The sequence below is a fragment of the Colobus angolensis genome, unplaced genomic scaffold (assembly GCF_000951035.1).
Source record: "Colobus angolensis palliatus isolate OR3802 unplaced genomic scaffold, Cang.pa_1.0 Scaffold9, whole genome shotgun sequence".
NCBI classification, from domain to species: Eukaryota; Metazoa; Chordata; class Mammalia; order Primates; family Cercopithecidae; genus Colobus; species Colobus angolensis.
The window spans coordinates 3,938,567-3,951,164 of NW_012122931.1; the positions used below are offsets into that span (position 1 = coordinate 3,938,567).

Below are 12,598 nucleotides of genomic sequence, written 5' to 3' on the forward strand. Positions count from 1 at the left end.
CGCCCGCCAGGCCCGTCCCCGCCCCGCCGCCGCCTGAGCCTTAACCCCCTCCTGGCCGCGCTCGTCCACACCCTGGGGCCCCCGGCGTTCCTGAGGCCGAGCCCGGCCCAAAGCCACCGCCGCTTTCCAAAGCCAACCCGGGCCAATGGCGATCCTCGCAGGGGGAAGGCCGCGCGTGGCCGGAGGAGGTCTTTCTCCGCCTGGAAGCGAAGTCCCAACCCCGGCGGGGAGGATGCAGGCCTGCTCCACTCCACTTTAGAAGCCGCGCGCAACTCCACCGCTGCCTGGGGCGTCCCCAACCTGCACCGCATTTGGCGAGTTTCCCGGTGCGCGGTGCCAGGCAAATCCTCTGACCCGAGGACGCTGGTGAAAATGCAAATTCCTCTGCAGTTACCAATACTAACTGGTCTCATTTCTACTCAACGCGCGTCCTGTGATTAAGGCTGAGGCAGTGGGTGTCTGGGGAGGAAGTCAGAGCTGGCACCCACAGGACATCCACACGGGCGGACGACACTCCGGTCAGGCCGCACACCCAGACCAGGATGTGAGGTCAGGCTGCGAACAGACGGGTGTGAGTTCAGAGTGAGAAGCCTTAGTCCCCACAATGAGAATTTTCAGATGCAAGGTCTGAGCCTCCTCTGATTCATTTTCTTTAACAGAGAACTTTCCCCCTTCCTTTGGCCGAGTGCCACAGGGTGAGGGTGGGGAGGAATCATTATTTAAAATCCATTTCATTCAATTCTTTTAAACTCTTGTTTGGACTGACCACAGACAATGTTATAAAGTAGCAGCAATCACAATCGTGTTATTGGCACAGATCCAGAAATCTAGGTCAGAGGGAAACAGTAAGGAACCCAATGGCACCAAATAATTCAGTAAAATCAGGTAAGTTCCCCTCATGACAGGAAAAGGAATTTATTTCATTTATTTATTTCATAAATGGTGTTAATCACAAAACTGCAAAAGGGAGAAGTTTAGTCCACATCTTCTAGCCACGAAGAGTAAGAGCTGATATGTATCGAGCTCTTCCCGTGTGCCATGTTACCTTCATTACTGCATCTGCGCAATTACCCTGTGAGGAAACAGATTATCCCAATTCTTCAGGTTAAAAAAACAAGCAAACAAAAAAACCCACAGATGCTCAGAGAAGTCAAACACCTTGCCCACAGCTGGAAACAGGCGGAGATGGACTCAACTCAGGTCTGCCTGGCTCCAAGGATCCTGACCAGTGGATGATGTTGCCCCTTCACACCAAGAATAAATTCCAAGTGGATTAAAGCATTGGATATCTTTGGTCAAATAACTAGCATTGTCATTATATGTTTCAGAGAAAGCCTTGGTTATGAGACCCTGGCTATTTTCTCGCCTATCCTGTAAGGACAAAAACCCAAGTATCTTGGGTACATCAGGAACGGCTAAGTAACACGATCTTCACTTAGCTCTGCCAAAAACAGCACATAAAAACTCCAACTGGACTGGATGTGACTAGTGTATATCACAGGGGTTCTCAGCCAGGATGTCATTAACTTTTCACGTGTGTCCTGCCAAATTCTGATCAACATACAACATGCATTTTTACTGCAATTGAATGGACCTACTGCTAGAGTCGTGGTACCAGATCAGGCCTCATGAGCATCCAAGAGAGCACCATCAGGGAAGTTTGCAGCTCTCATCATCTGGAGATGCAGGACGACAGGGTCCCCAGGGGATGGGTGCAGTGACTCTGGATGCTTTCTATGATCTGGGAGGCGCTGTTATTCTGCTGGACAGCCTGCATGTGGTGACTGCTAACGTGTTTAGTGTTGTCTTGAATCTTTCAACCTCTACACATAATGCCAAAAATAACTCAAAAGGGTGCCACCAATACCAACAAGTGAAAAAATACATTATCTGTCTGTTTTGTTGCCCTTTTAGAAAGTTCAGGGGCCTTGTTTCAGACGATAAAAAAGTCTTTCATTATATAGCATTTCATATTAAAGGGCCATATTCAAATTGGCAGCTTAATGCCAAGAATTACACATTATTAGGCATTTTGGAAATTCTAGCCATATCCTTCAATACTGTCTGTTAATACAGGCCCAGATATTTGCTTGCCTTGTGCTGTACTTTATATTGGTACATAAGTTTATTTTTTAAAGCTAATTATTATTACTAATATTCTGCTCCTGAGTCTAAAATGATCTTATCCTCTTAAAATGAATAATGCTTATAAACTGTATCCAAATCTTTTTTAGGTATAAAACCATACATCAAGAGATCTAACAAAACACTGCATTAGTGGCAATGAACACTGAAAAAGCTGCCAAACTCTACACTACCGTATCAAACCTGGCCTATTCTTTCCAGATCCAGGTTTTGATGCTTTTGAAACTCACTTGCCAGATATGAAGAGCATTCTGTTACAAGCAAATAAAGGAGAGCTTCAATCTTCTTACCAAAAGAATACCCCAAGAAGGATTCCTTCTAATCAGCCTAAGACCTAAAAACCATTAGCTAAAAAGACTTTTTAAAAAGAAAGAAAGGGAAAGGAAAGAAATTAAAGACTGTGAACTAACTTTTTTGCTATGTTGCATTAGTTTGGGAAGAAATACACTTTTAATGTGCATGTAGTATGTGCCAGTCACTCTTAAGCCTCACAGCAACCTAATGATTTTGTATAGTTTAATTCCATTTCACAGGTAACAACTGACTGGAGGGAGAGGGGGAAGTATCCTGTCCAAGTTCACACAGCCAGGAGATAGTAAAGGAGAAAGGTCTTGAACTTTGTAAAATGGCAGAAAATTTCCAATTTAAGTGAGAGGTGGATAATATAAGTAAGATCAGAAGATGAAATACATAACATTAACTGTTGGGAAAACATGTCTTAGGAGAAAGTAATTCAGGGAACTAGAGCTATTTAAGAATTTTTTTTTTTTTTGAGACGGTGACACCCCATCTCTACTAAAAGTACAAAAAAATTAGCTGGGCATGGTGGCGGGCACCTGTAATCCCAGCTAATCGGGAGGCTGAGGCAGAGAATTGCTTGAACCTGGGAGGCGGAAGTTGCAGTGAGCAGACATGGCGCCAACACACTACAGCCTGGGTGACAGAGCAAGACTCTATCTCAAAAAAAAAAAAAAAAAAGGAATATTAAGAAGGAAAGGATAAAATCCCCAATTACATTAAAGCATGGGATCTGAACAATGTTTCTAAAAGTATAATCCATGGACAATCTATTTTGAATAATGTGGGGCTTGCTTAAAATGCCAAGTCTTGGTTTCTAGTCCAGAATCAGGATATGTGCAATGGCTGGATCTGAAGTTGATCTGCATGCATATGGAAGACGGAAATCCACTGTTTGGGGGCCAGGAGCGGTAGCTCATGCCTGTAATCCCAGCACTTTGGGAGGCCGAGGTGGGTGGATCACCTGAGGTCAGGAGTTCAAGACCAGGCTGGCCAATACGGGGAAATCCCGTCTCTACTAAAAATATAAAAATTAGCCAGGTGTGGTGGTGCACACCTGTAATCCCAGCTACTCGAGAGGCTGAGGCAGGAGAATCACTTGAACCTGTGGAGGTTGCAGTGTGCCAACATTGCGCCACTGCACTCCAGCCTGGGCAACAGAGCAAGACTCTGTTTCAAAAAAAGAAAAAAGGAAAAGAAATCCGCTGTTTTGGAAGAGGGAAGAGTTGCTTATTTTCACTGGGAGTAGGACAAACAGGAATGGATATTTCTAAAATTTAATTCATTTGAAAGCAATTTCCGAATTTAAGATATGCATAACTCTAGAACAAGTTACCAAAAGAAGACTCTTCTTGGATGATTAGAGGAGAGAGACTGATTTTTTTTTTTTAAATTTGGAATTTAGTCCTATTGAAAAGCTGGGCAGGCACCCACCATAGAAGTGGGTCAAGGGAAGGAGGCAGGATTCAGGATGTGGATGCTCCATCTCTCAGCAGCAGGACTGGGTGTGAGTGCAGGTGGAACAGAGACAGATGAACCTGACAGGAGGCCTGGCTTGGGACCCCGGGACCAGATGACCCCAGGTCTGGACGACGCCTTCACTGTTTCCAGCACAGCTAGTAGCTTTAGGAGGAGAACAGCAAAGATCTTGAGGTATGTGCACACTATTTCACATGCAAATGCCAACAAAGCCCACTTTCTCTGATTCAGCAAACACTGTCCAGTGAGAGCCTGCCAGGTAGGTCCTCTAGCTCTGTGGGTCTAGTGTATGTCCAACTAAAGGATAAGATAGCTTAAAAAATCATTTCCATCATACTAGTTTTTGCCACTGTATAGGGACATGTGCATCCCTTTAAGTCTCACATTTTTTCAATCGGGTAGCACTACCTGCTAGTCACAAGTTATGTGTCACAAAGGCTAGTGCTGAGTCTCAGATCTGCCATTCACTGTGGGGACATGGGCAATGACTTCACCTCTCAGAGCCTCAATTTTCTTATCTGAAAAATGGGAGGTAGTCATAAGAGCAGTTATCTCACAGGGTTATTATGAAGATTAGGAATCATGTATGGAGAGTGCCCAAAGCACAGAAGGTGCTCGATAATCAGTAGCTACTGTTATTTCCAAAAGAGGACTACTCCTGTATCAGGTCTGTGTTCCTGCCTACATCTTACTAGGACTCAGGCAAGAGTTCAAATTAACAAACATGCTATATGAAAATGATTCCAGAAAGCAGTCTGGAGGTTTTCCAAGAGACAAGGAAATCAATTTATTCTATGATGAGAAAGAAACACTAGCTATGAGGTAGGAGTAGCAACTAAGATTCAAACGTGACAGAGAGCCCCACCTTTCATCCTAAAGCAAAGGTTTGCAACCACAGCTTTAGCAAAACACAAACCCCACACTCCCGCATCTTGGATGGGGGCCTAATTCAGACCCAAGATTTCGTGCACAGGCTGCACAGATGACTGTCCTTCAAATGACAATGATTTTTCTGTTAGTCCTCTTGGTATTTCCAGGCTCTAATTCTCAGCTGGGGAGCAAATCTGAACTGCCTTAGAGGAAATCTGCTTTCTAGAAAATCCCATTACAGTAAGACTTTACTATATTTTTATAATTAACAAGTCTAAACCTAACTGTTAAATATTTTTCTCTAGAAGGAGAGAATTAATAGTATTAGTATGCTCATTTTTTTAAATTAATTTTTCTTTTTAATCAAAGTAATATACATAACATGGTTAAAACTCAAACAGTACTAAAAGTCTTATAAAAAAGGCTAAAAACAGTCTTGTAAAAATCTGGTAATAAAAAACAGCAATCCCATTCCCCCGTCTGTTTCCCCAGAGACAGCCTCCTTTAGATTTTAGCTAATAACATCATCTTGCTCTTTCTGAATTCATTAGATTTATCCATTATCTATTAACTTATGACAGCAGTATTATACTATCACCATCCATAACCCCCCAAAACAATAAAATCACAATTTGGGGGATAAATCAATAGTCAGTGTTTACATTACTAGGATGATGTAAACATTGTTCACTGCTTAGCCAATAATATACTATGAATGTTTCCTTTATTATACAACTTTGTTTATCCTGGAGATATTGCCTTGTTTTCATTTAACCAGTCTTCTATATACCTATTACCATTGTCCCTCAAATACTTCAAAGATCTGTCAAATATCTAGTGATATTTTTTCCAATCACTAAAACATTTCAAATATTCTCAGTTCTACTTATTGACTTAACTTCTTCATTTTGCTGGAATTCATCATGCAGTAGCTTCACAGAGGTGGGGCAGGAGGGTGCATGTCTAAAAAAATACCTTTCTTCTACCCTGACAGTTTGTCTGGGTATAGAATTCCAGGTTGAAAATAATTTTCCCAAACGAATTTTGAAGGCATTTATCTACTACTATCTAGTTTCCAGTAAGTATTGTTTAGAAATGCAATCCCATTCTGGTTCCTGAAAATGACTTGCTTTTTTTCTCTTTGGAAACTTTTAGGATCTTCTAATGTTCTTGGTGTTTCACAATGATATGGCCTGGAGTGAGTCTCTGTCATATATTATTCTGGGCACTCATAAATTCAGAGATTTATGTCATTAGTTTTGGAAAATACTCACTTCACTAAACTCTGAAATTTTTCCTTACATTTAATGTCTCCTAACTTCTCCTCCATTTGTTTCTTTGTTGTTATCATTATTTTTTTCAGTTTTCATTCTGGAATTCTTATAAAAAGGATATTAAAGCCCTGGGATTGAGTTTCTAATTTTCTTTTCTTTTTCTTTTTCTTTTGAAACAGAGTTTCACTCTTGTTGCCCAGGCTGGAGTGCAATGGCGTGGTCTCAGCTCACTACAACTTCTGCCTCCTGTCTTCAATTGAATTGTCTTCTTGAATTGTCTTCAAGCAATTCTCCTGTCTCAGCCTCCCAAGAGTTTCTAATTTTCTTACCTGTTCTCTCTTATAGTTCTCTCAATAGTCCATGTCTTTGTCTTTATGTTCTGTTAGGTTGGTGCAAAAGTAGTCACGGTTTTTGTCATTAAAATGGCAAAAGCCCCAATTACTTTTGTACCAACCCAATACATTCTGAGACAATTTTCCACATCTTCTGTTGGATTTTAAATTTGGGCTATAATGTTTTTAATATTAAACAATTCATTCTTGCTGGGCATGGTGGCTCACACCTGTAATCCCAGCCCTTTGGGACGCTGAGGCAAGAGGATCACTTGGGCCCAGGAGTTCAAGACCAGCCTGGGCAACACAGTGAGACCCCATCTCTCTACAAAAAATTAAAAAATTAGCCAGGTGTGGTGGTGCGTGCCTGTAGTCCCAGTTGTTCAGGGGGCTGAGGCAGGTTGGGAATGCAATGAGCTGTGATCTTGCCACTGCACTCCAGCCTGGGTGACAAAGAGAGACCACGTCTCAAAAAAGAAAAAAGAAAAAAATAAATAAAAGAAAAATAATTCATTCTTATTCTGATTGTTATTGTTTTTAAAAGCATCCTGTTTTCTGACATTTGCAATCTCTCTCTCCGAGGATAGCAAAGAGTAGTTCTTTTTTTTAAAGCAGTGTTTTGTGGGAAGTGTATAGCTTTATTTATTTATTTATTATTTTTGAGAGAGTCTCACTCTGTCACCCAGGCTGGAGTGTACTAGCGCAATCTCGGATCACTGCAACCTGCGTCTCCCAGGTTCAAGCAATTCTCCTTCCTCGGCCTCCCAATAGTTGGGATTACAGGTGCCTGCCACCACACTCGGTTAATTTTTCTATTTTTAGTGGAGATGGGGTTTCTCTATGTTGGCCAGGCTGGTCTCAAACTCCTGACCGCAGGTGATCTGCCCACCTTGGCCTCCCAAAGTGTTGGGATTACAGGCGTGAGCCACGGCAGCCAGCCTGAATTGTTCTTTTGAACTCTTCTTCTGTTGCCTGCATTGTCTTTATTTCTACCAAGTTCCTATTTTCTGCTATTTGTTTTACCCTTTATCTATTAATATCAGGTTAGACACTTTCCTCTAATGTCTAGAGAAATTTGGCTGGCCATTCACTCTCTATGAATGAGCAACTAAAAAGATGACTGTTAGTTTTGTATGCGTGGAAGGGGCACAGCCACTGGAAGGCTTCAGTGAAAGGAGATGGTGAACTCGCTTTTTCAAGAGAATCCCTAAATGTTGGTATCTATAGGGCTTTTCTCTAGGGCCATTCAACTTTTTCCCTCTAGAAAAGAATATTTCAATCTCTTCTCTATTAGGCCCCTGGCTAGCAGGTACTAGAAGAGGGCTGGGAATTCAGTATGCAGACTTTTAAAAAATCTGCTCTTTGCCCACTCCACTATTTTTCAGCCAATGGCCTACCTGGACCCATGCTGGGAGTCAAGCTCCTGAGTCCAGAGCCTCTACAGGGCATTTCTCAACATAATGCCTCTGGTCTCCTGTAGGTGGGAAGGAGAGGTGGTCATCTGACTATATGGGGTTGGAGAGGGGTTTGAAGAATCTAAACCCTCTTTTTACAGGCTTTCAATTGATCCCCTTGATTTCAGCTTTAGGCCTCACCCCCTGCTTTCTGTGGCACTAATGTCTCTAATTTCTGAGCTTTCCCCCGATTCTTACAGGCAAACCAGGTCACTCTTAATCAGGGTCTCTCTCAGAAGAGGTTAGGTTTTGGCATCCTTAGTTCTGCTAAATCTATTACCCCTCTCTTTGCCTTTCTTATCCCCTACTGTCTCCTTTGGGCTCCCTTAGTCCTTACACATCTTCACTTAAAATATATATATATATATATAGGCCAGGCGTGGTGGCTCATGCCTGTAATCCTAGCACTTTGGGAGGCTTAGGCGGCTAGATCGTTTGAGCACAGCCTGGCCAACACGGCAAAACCCCATCTCTACAAATATCCAAAAATTTGCTGGGCGTGGTGGCGTGTGCCTGTAATCCCAGCTACTCAGGAAGCTCAGGCAGGAGAATCGCCTGAACCCAGGAGGCGGAGGCTGCAGTGAGCCGAGATTGCGCCGACTCTGTTTCAAAAAATAAATAAATAAATATTTTTATTGTCATTTTAAGAATTTATTTTCCCCGTATTGCAGTTCAGACAACTGTGACACAGATAGGTTATGTAACTTGCACTAGGTCACATAGCAAGTTAGTGGCAGGGCAAGGAAAACCCCTATCTTCAAACTCCCTTGTTAGATCCCTTTCCCATTGCATGACACCTACTAGGTACCCATGACAGACAAGTTTTAGGACACTAGGCTGAAAAACTAAAATTCGCTGCAAACTATAGGTTTTAAATCTTCATTTTGCTGGTGGTGAAGAAACAACAAAACTCTAAATTCTTAAATCCAGTACCTTAAGGTTTAATGATAAACAGAAATATTATTAAGCAAAAATTGTTTAGGATATTCTTATTAAACTCTTAAGGCTTGAATTCAACTTAAAGAGATTTTGCCATGGCTTCATGAAATGTCTCTGTCCCTGTACCTTAACTTTTTAAATAAATACCAAATAATTTTATTTTAAATCACTGTACGTCTTGTTTGTTTTTAATCTGAATATTGAAGAAAGATTAAGGTATCTATAAAACAAATAAATGGAAAATAGCAATGTTACAGCTTTGTTGCAATCGAAAATAGCAATGCTGTAAAAACCCTAAAGCCTTCAAATTATTATCTGTGTGATAAGATTTATAATGAGGTAAACTCAGCCAAGCAGGAGGAACTAATAAAAGAAAAAGCCCAAGCCTGGTTATTGGCAAGCTCCTTTTGTTTAAAGTGTTGTTAACTCTGAATTGGTAAACCAATGGTTAATCTTTTCCTCTCTTTCTCTAAGACTAAAAGAATCTGCGAAAGCAGCAGAGCAGGCCTAGGAGATCACATTACATTTGGGGGTGGGGGAAGAAGGCAGCTGGAGGCGAGTGTAGAGAGAAGGGCTAAAAGGGAAAGAAAACAAGTTGTCTAAACCTCCCCACAGTGTAAAACCCAGCAGGGATTAGGAGGCAGTGGAGGAGCCAGTGTTTATCCAAGATATCTCTGGGGCAGTTGGAACTGGCTATAAAAGTATAGGCTCCTCCGGTATGAATATCCATCCTGTCAGCAGCCTAGAGCTGTACCCTACGAAAGCAAAGTTCTTGGTAATTGTTACCAAGGCTTGAAACCCTAGAAATGAAATACTAAAGGGGAGTTAATGTTTATTTCTTCAAACCATTCAGTACCAATTTGTTTTGTTGTCAAGGTTTTCAACATACACAAAGGACAAATGGAACCAGAAGATTTCTTCCCTCTACTTGTTAGAAATGACTGCTGTCCTTAGAAGAGCAATGGGATCTCTAAACGGAACTGCTCTTTTTCTTCCTTTAAGTGACAGATGTGGCATATTAATCCAGAACTACACATTAACTGAACAAGAGCAGCTACAGTTAACCTTGGAGAAACTGTTCACTAAGTGGCACTGTGGTGATGGCAGGAAAGGGCTAGCTCAGTGGCCATGCAGCCACTTGAAAACAAAACAGCAAAGCAGAGTTTTGCTTTCAAAGGCAACCTGGTAAAAGCTGTCCTCTTTGTTTGCCACCTCTCCTACGAGCTGGTGCATAAGATCTATATTCTTTACAGCAACACCAAAATCAAATTTAATGTCTAAGTTATTTTCATATTCCCCAAGTGTGGTGGTCAACTGTGTGTCAGCTTGACTAGGCCCCCAGGATGCCCAGATATTAAACATTATTTCCAGGTGTGTCTGTGAGGGTGTTTCTAGAAGAGATTAGCATTTGAATTGGTGAACTGCCTAAGCAGATCGCCCTCCCCACTTTGGCTGGGAGGGCCTGATTAGAACAAAAAGACAGAGTAATCCCAGCACTTTGGGAAGCCGAGGCGGGCGGATCATGAGGTCAGGATATCGAGACCATCCTGGCTAACACGGTGAAACCCAGTCTCTGCCAAAAATAGAAAAAATTAGCCGGGCGTGGTGGCGGGCGCCTGTAGTCCCAGCTCCTCCGGAGGCTGAGGCAGGAGAATGGCGTGAACCCAGCAGGCGGAGCTTGCAGTGAGCCGAGATCAGGCCACTGCACTCCAGCGTAGGCGACAGAGTGAGACTCTGTCTCAAAAAAAGAAAGAAAAAAAAAAAAAAGAACAAAAAGGCAGAAAAAGGAAGGTTGGATTTACCCTCCCTCTGCCTGCTTGAGCTGGGACATGGATCTTCTCCTTCCCTTAGCCCTCTGGGTTCTCAGATCTTCAGACTCAGACTGGAATCCACATCGCTGGTCCTCAGCTCTCAGGCCTTCAAACTACAGCAGCAGCTTTCCTGGGTCTCCATCTGGCAGAGAGCAGACTGTGGGACTTCTCAGGCTCCATCATCTCAGGAGCCAATACCTTATAATCAGTCTCTTCAAAAGATACACATTGAGGATATCTATTCCGATAGACTCTATTGGTTCCTGTGTCTCTGGAGAGAACTATAATACGCTAGGCAATAATCAGTCATATTTACAGTTATTTCATATGACAAATGTTCTGGTGTAATTAAACAGTAAAATTAACTCCTCAATAACACTTAGGCCAACAACTGCATATCAACTAGACTTTCTTTGATGAAAATGAACAGGAATCCCATACAGGACCCTGGAAGCCATACAACACTGGCTCTTGACATCTGTTTTTTCTCTTGCCTTCAACCCCTAAGTTTTAGGCCTTAACCCCTCAGTTGTAGACGGGACACACCACCCCAGAATAAAGATTTCATTTCCCAGACTCTCTTGTGGCCAGCCACTGCCACATGACTAAGTGATGGTATATGGGCAAAAGTGCTGTTTAAGACTTCTGGGTCAGGTTCTTCAAAGCAATAGGCACGCAGTCCCTTTCCTCTTTCTGGTGTCCACTTTCCTCTTTCTGGTGTACACTGCCTGTGACGGCCCACGGCAGCTGGCGTGGGCATTTTGGATCCTGAGGTAGAAGCTGTGCCTTACAGAGTAAGGGACAGGAGGTGTCTGACCTTGAGGAGTCATCGTGCCCCTCCAGGACTGCGACTGTCAGCCTGTTACAGAAAGAAGCATCTTGCTTGTTTGAATCGCTCCTATTTTGGGTCTGTGACAGCCATTTAGTCCTTATGGTAATAATGTTAAAAGTTGAGTTCTAACTCACATTAACCTAAGAATTCCCCAAATCAATCTTTTGTTTTCTTTCTCCATTGAAAACTGTTAATAGAAGGGGAGGTATTTGAAACATTCCTATAACCTTTAGAAAATTAAAGAGTGACCCAAATCATCCCTGTGAAACATGCAGCCCAGTGTCCAGCTCCTAAAAAACATTCAAATATTAAACATTATTATGATTACTATTAACTGTCCCTTTTCCTTTCTATAAACTCACACTGGTGTAAGGAAGATAAAAAGCTACATGTGCTATCATGTACCTGATAAAGAACCTGGAAGGCCAGGCGCTGTGGCTCACGCCTGTAATCCCAGCACTTTGGGAGGCCGAGGTGGGTGGATCACAAGGTCAGGAGTTCAAGACCCATCTGGCCAAGATGGTGAAATTCTGTCTCTACCAAAAACACAAAAATTAGCTGGGCGTGGTGGCACACGCCTGTAGTCCCAGCTACTTGGGAGGCTGAGGCAGAAGAATCGCTTGAACCCAGGAAGCAGAGGTTGTAGTGAGCTGAGATCGTGCCACTGTACTCACCGTAGGCAACAGAGCGAGACTCTGTCTCCAAAAAAAAAAACAAAAAAAACTTACCCACAATACAGACAACTCTTACTACTCAATAAAAAGTGCACAAACTTAATAAAAAAACCAAAAAAACAGGCAAAAGATTTGAATTGACAGGTCACCAAATATGAAATACAAATGGCTAATAAGCACATAAAAAGATGTTCGGCATCATTAGTCATTCAAGAAATGGAAACTAAAATCACAATGAGATGCTGCTTCACACCCATTCCAATACCTATAATCAAAAGACAACCCCTGGCACACTGGCGCGTGCCTACAGTCCCAGCTACTAGGGAGGCTGACGTGGGAGGATCACTTGAGACCAGGAGTTTGAGGCCAGCCTGAACAACATAGCAAGACTCTGTCTTTAAAAAAAAAAACAACAAAAGTAGGGGTCGGCCGGGCGTGGTAGCTCAAGCCTCTAATCCCAGCACTTTGGGAGGCCGAGACGGGCGGATCAC

At 42.6% G+C, this 12,598-nt stretch overlaps 1 protein-coding gene across 1 annotated transcript in view; it reads right to left on the bottom strand.

Moving 5' to 3' along the window:
- The window catches only part of ABL1 (ABL proto-oncogene 1, non-receptor tyrosine kinase), a 206,706-nt gene that overhangs the window by 54,938 nt on the left and 139,170 nt on the right, over positions 1–12,598 (bottom strand). The window lies entirely within an intron of this gene.